We start from the raw sequence: 17,188 nt of genomic DNA on the forward strand, positions 1-17,188 counted from the left end.
AAGGAAGATTTGCATGTTTAATGGGACGTTTTGGATGATAAGTTGTATTTTTCATTTAACCTTTTGAATGGGAGATTTGTGGAGATTTTTGAACAGGGGGCATTTTTGAATGAGCGGGGTTAGGGGATGGTAATATTGAACTCAACATTTCTGTTTTTATTCATCCATGAAACAAGTTATTGAAACGTGTTCTATTCTACTGTACTTACAAATAAATCTGTTGAAATATCTGTTGAAAACATTTTGCATGGAGGGTTTTCTTATGATTTCTGTTTATATTTATGCTTGGAAATAATATATTCCCAGTTAGTTCTCCTTAATTCCCATTAATTTCCAAAATTCCCAAGCTTAACTTACCATGGAAATTTACCGGAAACTTTTCGGAAATTTACTGGAAATTTTCCGCCCCTTTGCAACCCTATTTCTGAGCGCTTCCTGAAAGCACGAGCGAGATGTTACCAGCCCTCACCATCATGGCGCCCTCAGGCTGAGCATTTGATTTGTGAGGGAAGCCATCGAGGGGGCTTTCTAATGTTGCTGAGGCTGCTGTGAGATGTGACGGGGGTTGATTCTATGTGCTAATGAACAGCGTCCTTCGCTGCTTCTGCAATGTTTACTTTACTTGGGAAGACGTGACGTCTTTCCAGCATCGTGGATTTGAAATGAGTAAATAGACAAGATTCTTTGATTGGTCAAATCCCTTCACATTTCTTAAACAAGCATGGAGAGCACATCCCAAGGGAAATATGTCACTTTTTCTGAAGGATCAAATTATTGGCCTGCACCAATTTAAAGATATTGCTGAAATGAGAAAAAAAATAATAATTCTAGAACTTATTATGACCTGGAAGGATAGTGAACAACAGTCATGTCAGCTGAAAAATGTGGTTGAAAATCATATAAATAGTCAAATTGCATGACATGGACAGTTGACCTCACAGCTCTGTTTATTTGGGAATTGTCTGTGAAGGTAAAAGCCACTGTTAGGTAAAAGTGTGGTGATGAACATCTGTGTGTCCATTAGAAAGCCTCTCGTGAGGCTGATTGTAAAAAGGCTGCAGTGTCCTACCATGACTTGACTCGGCATAGACCCAGTGTTATGATCTGGGGCTGCTTCACTTGCTCAGCTCTGTGTTCAGCAACATTATAACCACACATCACATAAAGTTTATTGGATTGAAATACATTAATTTCATTGTATAAATAGCCACAATGAATGCAGACAGGGGAGTGTATATTGCCGGTGCGGCTAAAGGCCAAAGCACATGACAGAGCAAAACAGAAAATGTTTTCATTTAAACAAAAGAAAATGGCTTGTCATTTGGGTCATCTAAGCAGGAGTAATGAATGACAGGCGAGTGAGGGGAAAGCAAACATATATACCGTTCCGAATGATCAAAACAATCAGTCATGTTCGTAATTAGGACAATCACACCATGAGTTGGTGCCACCTGGTGGGACAGGGTCATCATGAAAGTGAAAGTGAAGTGATTGTCACTTGTGATACACAGCACACGGTGCACACAGTGAAATTTGACCTCTGCATTTAACCCATCACCCTGAGTGAGCAGTGGGCAGCCAAGACAGGCGCCCAGGGAGCAGTGTGTGGGGACGGTGCTTTGCTCAGTGGCACCTCTGTGGCACCTTGGCAGAACGGCAACCTTCTGATTACGGGGTTGCTTCCTTAACCGCTAGGCCACCACTGCCCCATTGTGGCCTCCCACTGGTGCACTAGTGAGGTCACTTATCGTAGACTCTTATACAAGAGCAGCTTTAAAAGACAAAGACCTGGCATGAGTCAATACTAGTCAACACAGGAAGCCACTGAGCAAAAGGGGGTGATAAAATGCTAGAAAATGCTAGTTGTACGCATGGCCATGGTGTTGCAAGAATGGTCAAGCAGTTGCAGGAATTTGTATGTCAATTGCAGAGTGAGGTGGGTCTTAAATAACGAGGTCTGAGATTGACAGATGGTAGGTCTTTCTGTCATGTTGAATACAGCAATGTGATAAAAGACTACATGCCCATAATTTACAACTGAGATCATTCACCTATTTGTACTCAAAACAGTGTTGTTATTTGTCAGCTTCAGTGTCATCTGTCCTGTCTTGCACTGTTGTAATTGTTCACATGTGTAGTCTGTTGTGTCTTTTGCACATTGCCTTGTCCTTTATGTGCTTGTGTGGTTTTGTTGTAGTTATTTTGCTTACTGGAGAAATATTGTATGGTTGTCTAGATGGTTGACTTCATTTCAAATATTGATGTGTTGTAGTAGAGGTGCAGGAGGTGTTGAGACACTCACCTATGAACCAAAAAGAACACAAAAGTCCCAGGTTCAAACCCCACTTACTGCCATTGTGTCCCTGAGCAAGACCGTCTCCAGGGGGACCGTGCATTTACATTTATGGCATAAATGTTGTCCATGACATTCTTGGCCAGTTATTCTGCTTGCTTATTTGGATTAGTTTCATTGGTTGAACAAAGTCTTAATTTAGCGTCATGAATTAATGTAAATAGATTATTATGGGCTGTACTGAATGGGAGTTTTTGTTGTAATTGCCTGGCCATTGTCACTGATAATGTGGTGAAAATAATGAGGTGGTCAGTACTGTACAGAGCCTGCTGCCGCCGAACCCCCCACCCCCGGAGGGCCTCAGGTGTGTGTGGGAAGAGGACTGCCTGGGAAACTATCGATTTCCCTCGGAAGAGTGGATGGGGAGATGCGGCAGAGGTGCAGCGGGAGTTTGACGGCTGGAGACGTTTCTCCATCACAGGTCTCCCTCAGTGGACCAGCGATCAGACAGACATTCAGCACTGGGTGGCTGGCTAGTGAGACACCATCGCCGGCCCTTCCTGCTGGCAATGTGTAAATAAACCTGTGGATGGCAGAGCTAAGCCTGTGGGCGTGAAGGTGTGTGTGTGTGTGTGTGTGTGTGTGTGTGTGTGTGTGTGTGTGTGTGTGTGTGTGTGTGTGTGTGTGTGACTGAGCGCGAGAGAGAAGGAGGGAGCGAGACAGCGAGAGAGAGAGAGAGAGAGAGGTGGGGAGTAAGAGCTCTGGCTTTTCTGCGCCCAGTCACAGATTCTCTACCCTGTCGTCCCCCTCTCTCAGTCCCACTCGCCTCGGCTCTGCCGGATTACGCTGCTGAGGACGAGACGGTGGCACGAGACGCCGGTCGGAGTCTCTGAGATTAATTCTGTTCTGAGAGCTGCTGTTTAATCAGCGTAATGTTGGCTTCTATATGGTACGCCAAAAAGCTGGGGAGGAGGCTGGTACAAAATGCCCGGAAAGGCAAAACGCAAAAGGTAAGGATTCCTCTACAAATATAATTCTGCTGCTGCTGTTCATTAGTTGTGAAAAAAACTTTTCAACCGGATTTCTAGACCTGCGGATGGGTCAGTCAATGGCATTAAATATCGCTGCTCTTCCCAGCATGCTTGGTATTGAATCATGTGTCTCATTAAGGTCCTAATCACTCTGAGCTCAGTGATCCAGCATTTTCTGCTCAGAATCTGTCCGATACCTCATCTCCGTCTGAGGAGTCCGAGTAATACCAGTTGATCCTGTTGTTATGACCCCCAGGCTTACAGCAGGTTTACTTGCAGCCTGTGTCTTTCTCATTAACTGCATCTTATCCTGTTAATCTCTCCTTTGGTTTCATTCCTCCTTGTTCCTAATCTCTATATTACTTTCCTGGTGTGTCCCAATGGCATTTTTTCTCTTCCATGTGCAGAGGAGATAAACCAGCCATGTCTCAGATTAGTCTGGGACGTTCTCTTGCTTAGTGGGTATTTGTGTGCCAGACCGTTCCCTTGTAAGTGGAGCACAAATTGAACATGGTGTATGCCAGGTCTTGCCTCTCATTGAATGTTCCATAAAACAATGAGGCTCAGGGATGTGCTGAGTGTGCGGAGCCTCACTCTGCCTGTGTGTGTGTGTGTGTGTGTGTGTGTGCGCGCGTCTCTGAATCGTTCTCTGTTTCTTTGATGGAGTGACGCTCCCACCTGAAATGAAATAAAAGATTCTGCAACAGGTTTAAAAAGCGGCGTCGGCCTTCAGCAACGCTGTGAAAAGCCTTGTCAGCGCGGGCAGCCCATGTGGGCTGGAGTCCTAGATGAGCTAGAAAGTCGTGGCTTTTGTGTATTGTTGTAGCGCCAGGTTCATTTAAGCGTCTTGCAAGCGGCTGCCTAGCAACACTAGGCCTGGCTGTTTTGGTCTGGGAATCGAGGGTCTTGCGCTCGTGAGCCTGGGCGGCCGGGAGGAGGAATTATTGATCCGGAGGGACTGCCACTTCACTCCACTCCTCTCCACTCATTCTGGAGGAGGCCATAAGCAGTCAAGAAGTATGCGGTCGTTCCAGCGTAGGGAAAAAGTCTACAAAAGTGAAAGTGAAGTGATCATTGTGATACACAGCACAGCACACGGTGACACAACAAAATATGTCCTTTGCTTTTAACCATCACCCTTGGTGAGCAGTGGGCAGCCATGACAGGCTCCCTGGGGGAAGTGTGTGGGGACGGTGCTTTGCTCAGTGGCACCTTGGCGATTCGAAACTCGAATCGGCAACCTTCTGATCACGGGACTGACAGCTAATGTCACAAAGTTCGTCTGTGGAAGGATTTAGATGTGAAGTTATGGCGCAGATGCCAGAGGAAATCAATGGTCTCTGAGGGGAGAGAAGGTATTTGCTGGGCAGCAGTATCTGGCCATGAAACTCTTGCCTTCTAGAGCCACCAACATTCATCACAGTCATCAGACTTGGCAAGAACCTCCTACGCATCTTATCGAAGAGCGTTTGCACGTGGCGGTGTGGGGATGAATGTGCCACCGAGGTGGCTGCCACCGTCCAGCTCGCCCTGGGTGTGAGGCGAGGCGAACGCTAATGTGCACTGGGGGCGAAGCAGGGCAGGTTGTCTATCTCAGCACAGACAGATTGAAGGTAACGATGGTGCTCTCTGATTGGCTGACCCGTTGCCGGTGAAGCTGAGCGTGCAGCGGCGAGGAGCACTGAGGGCCCTGGCGCCCTGAACGCTGTTGGAGAGCAAACTAATTGGTGAGCTGCTACTTCCTGCCATGTTCGTTGTGACTAAGGTTTGTTTCCTTGTCCCGGTAATGACCGCGCCGGTCCGCTCTCGTGGAAGATCGAGAGGGATCAACAGCAGATCAATAAGATTCATATGGTCAAGTCGTAAACAAAGCACATTCCCTGTCCCGCGTTGACTTCATAAGGCACGATGCGTGACCCGGCATCAAGTCACAGACGTGCTGCTGCTAATACAGTGGCACCATGCAAAGCTGGGCATCCCGCAGTCACCTGTTGCACAGCAAAGCCTGTTATGATGAGGAAAGCAGCAGAGCGATACAAATCAAATTGGGGGGGAAGACTGTTTTCATTACGCGATCACCAGAAACCATTCCTCCACAAGAATTTATTCGCACGCGAAGGCCTTGCAGGGAGCAAATTTCATTTTCACTCATTTAAATGACTGTTTGATGTACTTTCCACTTGAGAAAATCCATGGCATCCGTGCCGTTTTGTTTCAAGAACCTTACTCTTGGCCACTTTTCTCAGGACTGTGTGGAGGTGTTCCTCGTCCTAAGAGTAAATATTTTACTCTGTCCATCAGGGCAAGTGCTAGCATGTGCCCAGCCATACGTGTCTACACCTACAAATCAGGGCATCTCCAACTCCGTAAGTTCTCCGTTGTTAACATGTCTGTTCACAACGAGCAGGACAGTAACAGTGACAGTGAGCTGACAGCAAACACGGCAGAACAATGTCAAGTATAACTTTACATTAACATTTACGCCATTTATCAGACTGCCTTCTACGGAGCGCCTTACATTCAGTCGTTACAGGGACAGTCCCCCTGGAGACACTCAGGGTTAAGTGCCTTGTTCAGGGACACAATGGTAGTAAGTATGGATTGAACCTGGGTCTTCTGGTTCATATGGGAGTGTTTTACCAACTAGGCTACTCCCAACTTTATGCTAATGAGGAGTAACACTGTTGGAATTTAAATATTAGAACAAAAATTAGTTTTGTTTGCACATTATTATAATTGTCCGTGTCTTTTTGTCATTGTTAATGCAGTTTCTGGCCACTATATTTTGTGTGAATATAGTGGCCGTGCAGTATTTTGCACCGCAGGCTATAGGAACATCATCATTTAGTCACGACTGTCCATATCAGGTGTTGTTGTACATTCATTTTAAGTATAAAAAGTAGCAGTGACGTAATTGTGTCTTTAGCAGATCTACTGGTGCTAATGTATACAGTGTGTCCGTTTTTCGTCGAAGAATACATTTGCAAGAATTTAATCTTTTCATTGTGCTACTTTTCATTATAACTACAGACAATATATGCAGGCACTATATGCTCACAAGGAACATAGAGAATTAAAAACTGAATGAATAAAAGAAAATGTTTTACTACTAATATCCTACTTGGGCTGACTAATAGTCTTTTTATGTAAATCCACTGTGCTACAAATAAATATGTTCATCTTTCGGCTTTTAAAGATTTAGTTCCATCACACCAAAGCTGTTAAATAGAATTAAATGGATTTCATAGAGGTAGTGATTACCACAAAAAGGTTTGATAATAAAAATTGACAGAAATTTGCCTGAAATTATTCACTTTGTATTTTTCCCTCCTATCCATCAATATTCATGGGCATTTTAAGGGTGCTGTTTTTTTTCTCTGAAAGCTTTTTAAATCTGAACACTGGCACTTTTATCCACAAGAAATTATACAGATCTGGATAATTTTAACCTGTTGGTTTAATGTCGGATGTAGTTCCTTTTTGTGGGATTTTACATCTTGGCACACATTAGTTTCCCAATAACCCATTTGTACATATACATGATGCCCAGGTGGCACCCGTTCGCCTGAGTGTTGGGTCCTGATCACTAACAGTTTCCACTCCACCAGCAGGACACAGACGTGGTCCTGCACTGTTTCCTGTGTGCTACATGCATTAAGAGTTGAAATCTGTCTGGTTTTGGCCATTGCACAGTTTTTTTCACTCAATGTTGCGTTTTTGCTCGTCCATCTTCTCAACCCTCCATGGCACAACAATATCCTGTTCCACTCCTATGTCACTAAAGCACACAGAAAACATAGAACTTCTTCTACCAGGATTTTTATGAGGTTGTTTTGAAGTTAAAATATTTGTGAGAATTTTTTTCCCCTTTAACGAACACTTTGTAACACCCTAGTGGTTTATTGCTCGTATCCAGTGATTGTATTTTGTTACAATGGAACTTTCTTTTCTTTTCTTTTTACCCTATACTGTAATCCATGTTCCAGTTTAAGTTCATTTTAATTATGACAATACAGTTGGTCTCATAGGCTAGATTAGAAATTATGGACCATGTGCTATATGTTCTGTGCCTGTTTAAATGTTCTTTGTGCAACGGCACTAAAACCTCAGCTGTGAGTTGTACAGCTTCACAAATTCTAGCCCCACTGAGGCCCAATGTTATTAAATCCTGAAAGCTTTCACCACCTCCACCCTCCATTTGTTTTCCCTCCATCAGATTTATCACATTGCGATGACTTTTTAAATTGGTTTTCTGGAAAAAGGATCCTATCACTCCGATTTGTTTAACAAAAGGCGTGTGTCTGCGTTGTTCCCAGCATTTATACAAGAATACGTCCTTCTGTTGTTCTCACAATGCAGGATGATTCAGGCTACATTTAGTGATTCAGCAGTGGTGCACAGCCATCACAAAATGCTCTTAAGAAAAGAAAAGGCTAATGAAAATCCCGATTTTTTCCCTGGCTGTAGTGACAGCTGTGATGGCAGCTTTGGTACATTGTAGAAAAGCTCTGGCAATCAGTGTTGAAATAAAAGTATTCCTCATCATCCTCGAAAGGCGCATTTCAGGCAGTTCACCGAAAGAAATCCAGTGGTTCCCACATATACTTCTTCTTTATTTCCTGATATTAGATTATGAAGTAAACATTACTTCATTTGAGTTTTATGCTAATAATGTGAGGCCAGGACAACCTGTTTTAATCCTCTGTGGACTGTCGAGAAATTGACAGCGAGGCTCTTTTTCTACCTATAACAAAACTATACCACTTTAAATCCTAAGAGCAGAACATGTCACATTTAAATATGTCATTTTATAGACATTTACAGTTCTGTTCACAATTTAGCCAGTTCTGATATTTTCTGTTCCTTTGGTCAGAGAGATTCACATTTTGTAGAAGTCTGCTGTTGCTCGTCTGACTCTGCTGTTGCTCGTCTCTCTTATGGTCCAGTCCAGCTCTCCTTATCTAGTCCAATGGTATGTTCTTCATGCTCTTGAGTAAAACCATGGATGTGGCACGCAGGGTTGGAATACCTGTAGAGGAAGTACGACCTCGTGCTACCAGTATCGACAAGGACACCAGGACAAACAGAGTAGAGTAATTGCCCTTGACAACCACCTGCAAAACCATTGCCTTTTGGGGCTTTTCTTGCTGTCGTTTCTCCAATGCACAAGGTTCATTTGCATCAAAGCATCACACTTGTTTTCTAATTGGCTCTACACACTTTCTCTTTCACTTATTGACTCTACACACTTTCTACAGAACCTTTACACACTTTTAGTGGAGAATTTTGTAGTCAAACAAAAAGATGTTGCCCTTTTGCTTTCATTTTTTGACAACAGAAGAAAAATGTTCCACCTCGAGAGACAATGACTCTCTGGTCAACCTGACCAATTCACATTGTTCTCATCCTGCCACTGTTTATTCAAAGAGAGGCTCCTGTGATTGGCTGATTTAGTTGCCTTGGTGGTGAGAGACGAGAGTGATGGCGTTGCTGGGGTCTGTTGTTGAACGGGCTTGGGAACCACCAACCTCATGTCAGCACCAGAGGCTTTGGGAGCTGAAAGAGAGGACGCCCACGTGGCGCACCGAGACCCTGGCTGAGCTCAAGGCTGACGCAGGCTGTACTGCTTCAGGGAGGGGGTGGATGTGTGTGTTCTCCAGGTCTGCCAGTACGTGTGCATGTGCTTCATTATTTAATGGCTCTTGAGAGAGAGAGAGAGAGAGAGAGAGAGAGAGAGAGAGGGCTGTGGAGCTTGAGGTCGATGCGTGAGAGCTGTCGTCAGCACAGGCTGTACAGAGAGAGCTGTCCTGTCCGAGTCGCACTCCTTCCAGAACAGCCTGCACCTCTCGCACCTCTATCTTATAGTATAGTACAGAGATTTCCACACTCCCTATTAACTCCCTATTTCAATGTTTTGCCTTGTTGCAGAATAGAGCACCTTAATGCCCAGGGTCCACCTTCAGTTCAGGCTGTATTGAATGGTGGGGGTCTAAAGTAGAATGTATGAGAGCTGCCAGTCATCACATAGGGCAGTGATGGCCTAGCGGGTAAGGAACCGGACCTGTACTCAGAAGGTTGCTGTTGTGGCAGGGCACAAACGTGGGATGCTTTAAGAGAGCAGCGATGGAGGTGTGGTGTTTGGGTAAAAGTAATAAACCCCTTCCAATAATAAATACTCTGCATTTATTTGACTCACCACCTGCCTCGGAAGAACAGGAGTTAGCCCCAGGGTTTTATACAGGTTCACCATCACCTGACAATGGTGGCCGAGATTTGCTAATCAAGTTAACATTCCATAAAAAATTTACATTTGGTAAAACTATTTACAACATTCAAAACACATTAATCGATCACCAAAACAGATTTACAAGCAGTGAATCATACAGAAAGGATAGGTACTATAGACCGTAAGTTTGTGTTTGCTGACTGCTCATTTACCGTGCCAGTTTGACTTGAGACTGAAAGATAATATATTGTCTCTTCAGTCCATGTTCTCAAAATATAAATCACATCATTTTGCATTCTTGTAATCATATGATTTGACATCACGATTGCGATTACATTTATTGTGCAACCCTAATCTAGAGTATTCTTGAGTCTATAAGGTAACAATAATAGAATATCATAACCTTGTTTTAATTATGTTTATTCTACTATGTACTTGTACCATATTGACTACTATATTGATATAGTGTTAAATAGAACTGAAAAAAGAGACTAAAATACAAATGACTAAAACTAGACTAAAATAGTCATGGATAATTGTGAATAATATAAGACTAAAATGCTGACTATTTTTAAGCTTGACTAGATTAAAATAAGTCTGGACGTAAAAAACTAAAATCTAAATTTTAGACAGGCTGACAAAAACAAATATAGCCAAGTGCTCAGTGTGTTGCTAGTTCCCCCTCTCCAACATACTTATAACTGGCAAGGAGTCTGTTTCTCTCTGTTCATTTCTGTAAATTCAGAAGATGTGCTCGATGGGACTTTAGTGACATGGCAGCAGCAGCTCAAACACCATCATGCTGAGCACTGGTGCCCCCAGGGTTGTTTCAAGTCCACTGCTCTTCATGCTGCTCCACCATGACTGCACCTCCAGCACCAGCACAAACCACATCATCACATTTGCAGAAGACATCACAGCCATGGGGCTTATCGGGGATATGTCATACAGAGAAGAGGTCCATCAACTGGTTGTACAGCCTGTCTCCTGTAGAAAAACTAAAGATCTGATGGTCAGAAAATCCAGTACCTGCCAATCCCTGCTCAGTAGAGAGAGAGAAGAGTGGAGAGAGTGGTGTTCAGAACCCCAACACCACCGCCCAGCAATGTTTACTGCATCTTGCTCCACCCATCCTCATCACTTTCTACTGAAGCACAGTTGAAATAGTCATTTCTTGAATATCAAATATCGGTTCATAAAAAGACTATTAGTGAGCCCAAGTAGGATATTTCAGCATCTTAATAAATTTTTTAATATAGTAGTAAAACATTTTCTTTTATTCATTCAGTTTTTAATTCTCTATATTCCTTGTGAGCATATAGTGCCTGCATATATTGTCTGTAGTCTGTAGATGAAAAACAGACACACTGTATACATTAGCACCAGTAGATCTGCTAAAGACAGAATTACGTCACTGCTACTTTTTAGACGTGAATTATAATGATGTGCAAACAAAAAACACTTTTGTTCTAATATTTAAATTCGAACAATGTTACTCCTCACTAGCATAAAGTTGGGAGTAGCCTAGTGGGTTAAACCCTCGCATATGAACCAGAAGACCCAGGTTCAACCCACAAAGCGTTTTAATTCATTAATAAATGTTCCGAATTCAAAGATTCAGTGTAGCATTGTCTTTAAACCAAGGTGCTTGATCTATATGCTCTGAGATGTCAGTGGGAAGTGGGGATACCCCTGCTGAACCAGCACACTTAACATTTGAATCAGCAGCACTTTTTTCAGACTGCAGTGGCGCGGGACAGAAGCTTCATTAGAACACTTTTAATGACCAGCATACGGAGGAGTGCCGAGGGACATCACCAGAGCTGCAACAGGCTAATTATAATCTCTCCTTCACTGGACTACTGCTGCTCCTCAGCCTACATGCACGGTCCTCATTAGCACTTGTAGGTTTCTGCAAGGTATTATAGCGTCTCCAAACCTTTAGGTGCCGGATCAAAGCTGCTATAGGTATATCTTTTTCACAATGATATACCTAGACCTGAATAAATAAAGAACGCAGGGATTTATGGTGAAGTTCTGGGGCTCGGGACCTTTGTGGCGGGCGCAGCAGGCGCCTCTTAAACAAGTCCGCTCATATTTAACACGTTGGCATATTCCCATTGGCCCATCGCCCCGCCGCTCTGCTGGCTGTCAGGGAGATGGCCTGTCAGGGCCAGACATCTGATTTGCCCAGTCTGCAAGTGAGACGGGCTGACAGGCGGCGGCAAGGGAATAGAAAAATCCGAGGAGCGTGCGGGAGGCTGAAAAATACTGTAAATTAGCTGCAAAAGGGTGGGAATGGTCTTATAATCAGCGATTAATCAGCAGATAGATCTACTGGACGTCCAGTAGTGCCCTCAGCACTTACACTAGAAACCCTTTAGGCCAATTTCAAAGTTGTTAGTGTTGATAGATTTAGCAGCCCATTTGTTTACGAATTCTTATTAAATTTTCAAGGCTTGCGGCATGGAAGGGGGGGCATTTTTGCAACCACAGACTGTGCTCCATCGGTTAATGTCAGGGTTGCTGCGAGAAGTCGCGTGCACAGACATGCTGGGCTGGCTGGAGACGGTCAGTGAGTGACAGAACGCGGCTTTGGTGACCCCCTGGGTCGTTGGGGAGGCGGGCAGAAGCGAGGCAGCGAGCAGGGCGTGGCTCACCGTGGTGGTGATGCAACCGTTACGGTTCTTCGCGGCAGCTCACACATGCCTTTGGGCGGGGCAACAGCATCTGACTGAAGCCTGTGTGAGGTGCAGCGCGCCATAGTTGGTGGAAACGTTAATTACGTTGCAGTGATAGACAATCATGCTCATCAATTAGATGTGTTCTAAGTTAAAGCCACGCCCACATAACTGTCACTGTCAACTTGTGGTATGTTTATATTTGTAAACATATGTACGGTTATGTTTCCATAATACAGATGGTAATATCTGTTAAAATTGCTCCGCCCTAGTGTACGCTGGGTTTCTGAGGCTCAGGCAGCATTTTAGAAAGTTGTTTCTTTTTTTTATAGCTGCTTGTTAAAATGCCTCAGCAAAACTGTTCCAGGCACAGGTAGTAATATTCTGGAAAGAAGGAGTCATTTGTTTTGGTTTGTCATGGTTATGTGCCACATGCGTTATGTCACGTTGAGCAGAATTAAAGGTATGTTTTCAACCTTCACACAGAACACAAATCTCACACGTTATGAAGGTTGATTAATCTGGAACCATCTGCCACGCATGTTGTGTTATAGGAATATGAATTAACTTTGTGCTGATGATTAAAATAATACTGTTTGCAGGCCAGCATTATTGATTCATTGTCTTTTTCATTCATTTGTCTCCAGAAGAGGATGTAGACAGTGAAGAACAGTAGTATGTCGTGATAAATCCTCCGGTGTGTGTTTAGGGTGACCGGGTGTCCTGCATCCCGCATAGTGACATGAAGACATTTTCATAGCTAATCCGTTTATATGTACTGTCAGTAATAAAAATCTGCCTGGAAGCATGAACACGTGTGACACCTACGACACATCGAATCCAATTTCTGCACAACAAAACTATCTCTATAACGCACAAAAGAGTTCATTCGCCCTATTTTATGCCACATTTTGTCAAATTTGTGACAACATTGTGATCTACAGCAATGTTCGTGTATCAAGAACAGAGCAGATTGATCATTGCCACTAAGGGATATGTGGCCAGTTTTTATTTGCTGTTTTCCATCAGGTTTTGCTCAATTCTCATGAATGCTTTACTGTTAATGTTTCTAATGTGTCACCTATGGAGCAAACACGCAGTAATAAGGATAAGCAGCGAGAAGAGCCAGAGAGACAAGGCAGGGAGCTGTGCTCCATTCTCATTTGTGCAGTTTCTCAAAGGCAAAGTGACTGTTTACTCGTTCTCCATTACTGTTGATAGGCTGGTGTACGGGTCTGCAACTTCAAAAGGAAGGCAGCATCAGCCTGAAAAGGCCACACCTGCAAACATCCCCCAACATCTGTGCTTTATGGTGCCGACTTTATTTCAAAGGGCCGAGCATCTCATTTACCTGCTGCTGCAGCTGCTGAATGTATGACCAGCGCTGGGCATGAGTGGATTCGTGAAGCAATGTCCAAAGGATGGAGCGTCTCTCATTCATTCTCTCGTTCTCTTTACTTCCTGCCTCCTTTTCTTCCTGCAGCCTTTAATGTTCCCCGCTGGTTGGACTTAAATGAGGAATCCTGGTGCGGCTTTTGTTCATTAGAGTTTGTATTATTTGCAAGGAAAAAAAAGTTCACTTATATTTAGTTCCTGTGGATTTGTCAGACATTTAAAAATAAGGTCTTCAATCATTTGTGATCTTCCATTACTGCACAATATATTCACAAATTATCGATCTTCCATTTTCATGTTGTCTAAACACTTGTTTTCCTGCATAGATAATAAAAGCACTTTAGATTTTTTTTTGTTCACAATTTTTGACACCAAAGTAATTTATCATTCAACTTGTCACATGATCATTAATACAATGCTCATGATCTGAGAATCTCGAAACCGCCTGTCATATAAATAACTGACATATAAATAACTGCATTTTAGAGAGAGTTTAAAAAAAGCTTAAAAAAACACACACACAATTTTGACCAAAAATTAAAATAAAAAGTAAAAACCTTCCGATAACCTCTCCAATAAGTATTTAACTGCTACAAATAGATTTCCTCAGTACCCATTCCCGTTCAAGTTCATATGTCACGTTTGTGTGGCAGGAATGCGCCGTGTGCATGGTCCTCATGACACACTGGTGTGGACAATAATGCCCTTGTGCTTCTAAATTATTTTAAAAGATGAACACAATCAGAAATGAAACTGTGATGGCTTGTTCAAACGCCTCGGCTCTCTAGAGTTTCGCAGTTTCCTGGGGAGCTGAAGTCCGTCCGTCAGGGGTAATGTTGAATACGATGGAGCCCAGGACCAGCAGCCTCCAGGCAAATCTGAGAGCACCTTGTTTACCAAGTTTTTTGAGTTCTTAATGAACCTATTCCTCACGTGGATCCTTTGTCTCGAGCAGCCTGCTTAGTTTCTTGGCTTGGCTCAGCTGGTCTTAACAGCCTTGCTGACTTGACCGATATAACAGATGAGAGGAGTCCATCATTTCATCCTCCATTGGAGACTTTGGAGCCCCCCTCCCACCCTGTTCAATCCAATCCGCTGTGAGGAAGAACCCACCATCCATACTGAACAGTCACATGAGCAGAAACTGCCGTCAGCTTGATGCGACGCGGTATAATGCAATAAAAATGCCTTTTTTCTCTGCTCCATTTTATACCGGGCACGACCACAGACCCTCCCCTCGTCGTCCCCAGCACCTCCTCTCGCTCTCTTATCTCTAGCTGTCCAGGGCTGGATAATCTCCCATTCACACAGTAACAGAGGCAGACAGCATGGCGTCTCCTGCGCCGAGCTGCGAACTCTTGCTGCAGTCATTATCAGCCGGCGCAACCGGGCACGCTCTCCGTGATGCTATTAACACAGCCACTTGCTGCTCTTAGCACAGCAACAAACATTCATTAGCACAGCAGTGCATGAGGAAAGGCCAAGAATAAGAGGGGACGACCATTATCGCGTCTTACTTCGGGCCGCCTTGTCCCCCCGGATGTTATTATGTCCCTTGATTACTCTAATCGCCACAAGCTTTTATTTCCCAGAATCCCTGTCCTTTTCGCCTCAACCCAGTTGACCTTCCTTTCTGGTCCGGCCCGTGGGAGGCCAGGTAGTGTGTTCTTCACTCCGCTTGTGACGCTCTCCGTTTTCTAATGTCAGTTTTTTCCCCGGATTAGGCCCGCTGGTGCGTGTGTGACTGTGCCCTGACGTGCGAGTGTGTGTGTGTGTGTGTGTTTTGTGGTCAGCGAGCACTCTGCTCCATCAGACCATTGATTGCTTCTAATCTAGTTTTAGCCACCCGACGCAGCAGGGTTCCCTCTGGCATTAATTACGCTTCCCAGCGATTTACATCAGGGGCCGGCCCCTGCCTAATCAAATCTGATTTACCTCTTACCACTGCGTCCATCTTGCCCTATCAGATATATTGAATATGTGTCACCGCTCTTGTTGCGTGTGTGTGTGTGTGTGTTTCCCCTCCTGTAGCCATGCAGCACCAGATTAGCTCAGGCCAGGCAGCCCGAGAGCAGCAGCCGGGATTATAGCCAATGTGCGCCGGTTATTTGTAGTTTTTTTTGGACCGGGAGCTCTGGTGATCATTTGGAAAACTCCTCAGGATGAGCTACATGCTTGTGGACATGGATGCCCCAAAGAGAAGTTCCCACCGCAGCAGCGTCCCCCAACCTCATGCCCCCCCGCAGCGCGACCAGGGTCCCCGGCCCTGTGCAAGCGCCTCTCCATGGAGGTGCTGAAGGGCCGCGCGCCCGACGTGGGTCCCATCAAGTGGCCCTCGCTCGTCACCATCTGTAGGTGGAAGCAGAGCCTGACCGAGAGGCTGCTGAAGCGCCACCGCGGCAGCTGCTTCCAGGTGAGAGTGGACCTCGACGTTCGGTGACGCTTTTTACGGGCGCGGCTGCCTCAGAGTGGGTTTCATCGCTTGCAGAGCCTGGCACGCGCCCAAGTGCCAGCCCTGTGACCATCACTCACCCGAATGGTCCCATCGCCCAGAATATGACTGAGCTAATAGAGGCAATGACATAAATCAGGGCGGGTCGTGTGCACTCGTATAGATTAAGGGTTCATTCAGTCGCCGTTGTGTTTCTGTGTTTGTCAATCGGCAAATCCACCCAGCCGCCGGGAATTCTGCGCAGCCCTGCAATTTTGTCCGGTTCCTTTCCACAAATTTCAACAGTTAATGTTGTCTTTCGTGAAATTCACCATCCTGCAAAATGTTGAGCGGCCTCGTTTCAGCTTCCGAAAACGTTTCCGTCACCGACGGGAGTTGCATGTACCGCACCGCACTGGTCACGTTGCAGATTTGCAGATTAGAACATTTCTTTCAAATCTTAAAAAACGTTTTTTCTGGAAGTTGACAAAAGAATTCACGTGCATTGCTGTGAAACCGGACATGTCCAGACAGGCAGTAGCAATTCCCCCAAAAAGCCTGCAGAACCTGAGCTTGAGGGACCGAGTATATCTGTGTATGTGACAGAGGCAAAGACTGTGCGTTCTAAAGTGTCACGCGGGAGAAGCAATTAGACAGTCCCATGACACGTCCTACAGACAGAGAGGGGGGCGCCAGGCAGGGTCAGAGGTCAGGCAGGCAGATTGTGTAATCCTCTCGCCCCTGTCTCTTGGCCAGTCGCTCTATTCCTCCATAACCGGCTGTTCACCATTTACCGTCTCTCATGACATTATCATCAGCCCCCAAGCCACCCCGCGCCATTTTGCATGTGGCTTCGCCTCTTCAAGCATAATTTAATTACCGCGACCCCGGTGAAACCGCTGGGCTCATCCCTGCATTGGTTAAATCCATTATTCAGGCATCCAGGTCAGTGGCAAGGTCACCGTAGAGAGAAACTGCTGACGTTTTGAAGGTAAAAATATAATCCGGTTTCCTAAAATCTCCAATGCGGTGAAAGTTTGGTACCCAGAGTTGACAGGTGGCCATGATAGAGTGTAAAAACACGAGTGACTCGAGGCCCACGTTTTTTTTTTTTTTATTTCTCCTGCCTCT

The 17,188-nt window shown here is 44.7% G+C and overlaps 1 protein-coding gene across 25 annotated transcripts in view; it reads left to right on the forward strand.

Annotated features, from left to right (window-relative positions):
• Window positions 1–17,188, forward strand: part of dlg2 (discs, large homolog 2 (Drosophila)) — a 255,544-nt gene that overhangs the window by 86,680 nt on the left and 151,676 nt on the right. The window lies entirely within an intron of this gene.

The sequence above is a fragment of the Denticeps clupeoides genome, chromosome 6 (assembly GCF_900700375.1).
Source record: "Denticeps clupeoides chromosome 6, fDenClu1.1, whole genome shotgun sequence".
Classification (NCBI taxonomy): Eukaryota; Metazoa; Chordata; class Actinopteri; order Clupeiformes; family Denticipitidae; genus Denticeps; species Denticeps clupeoides.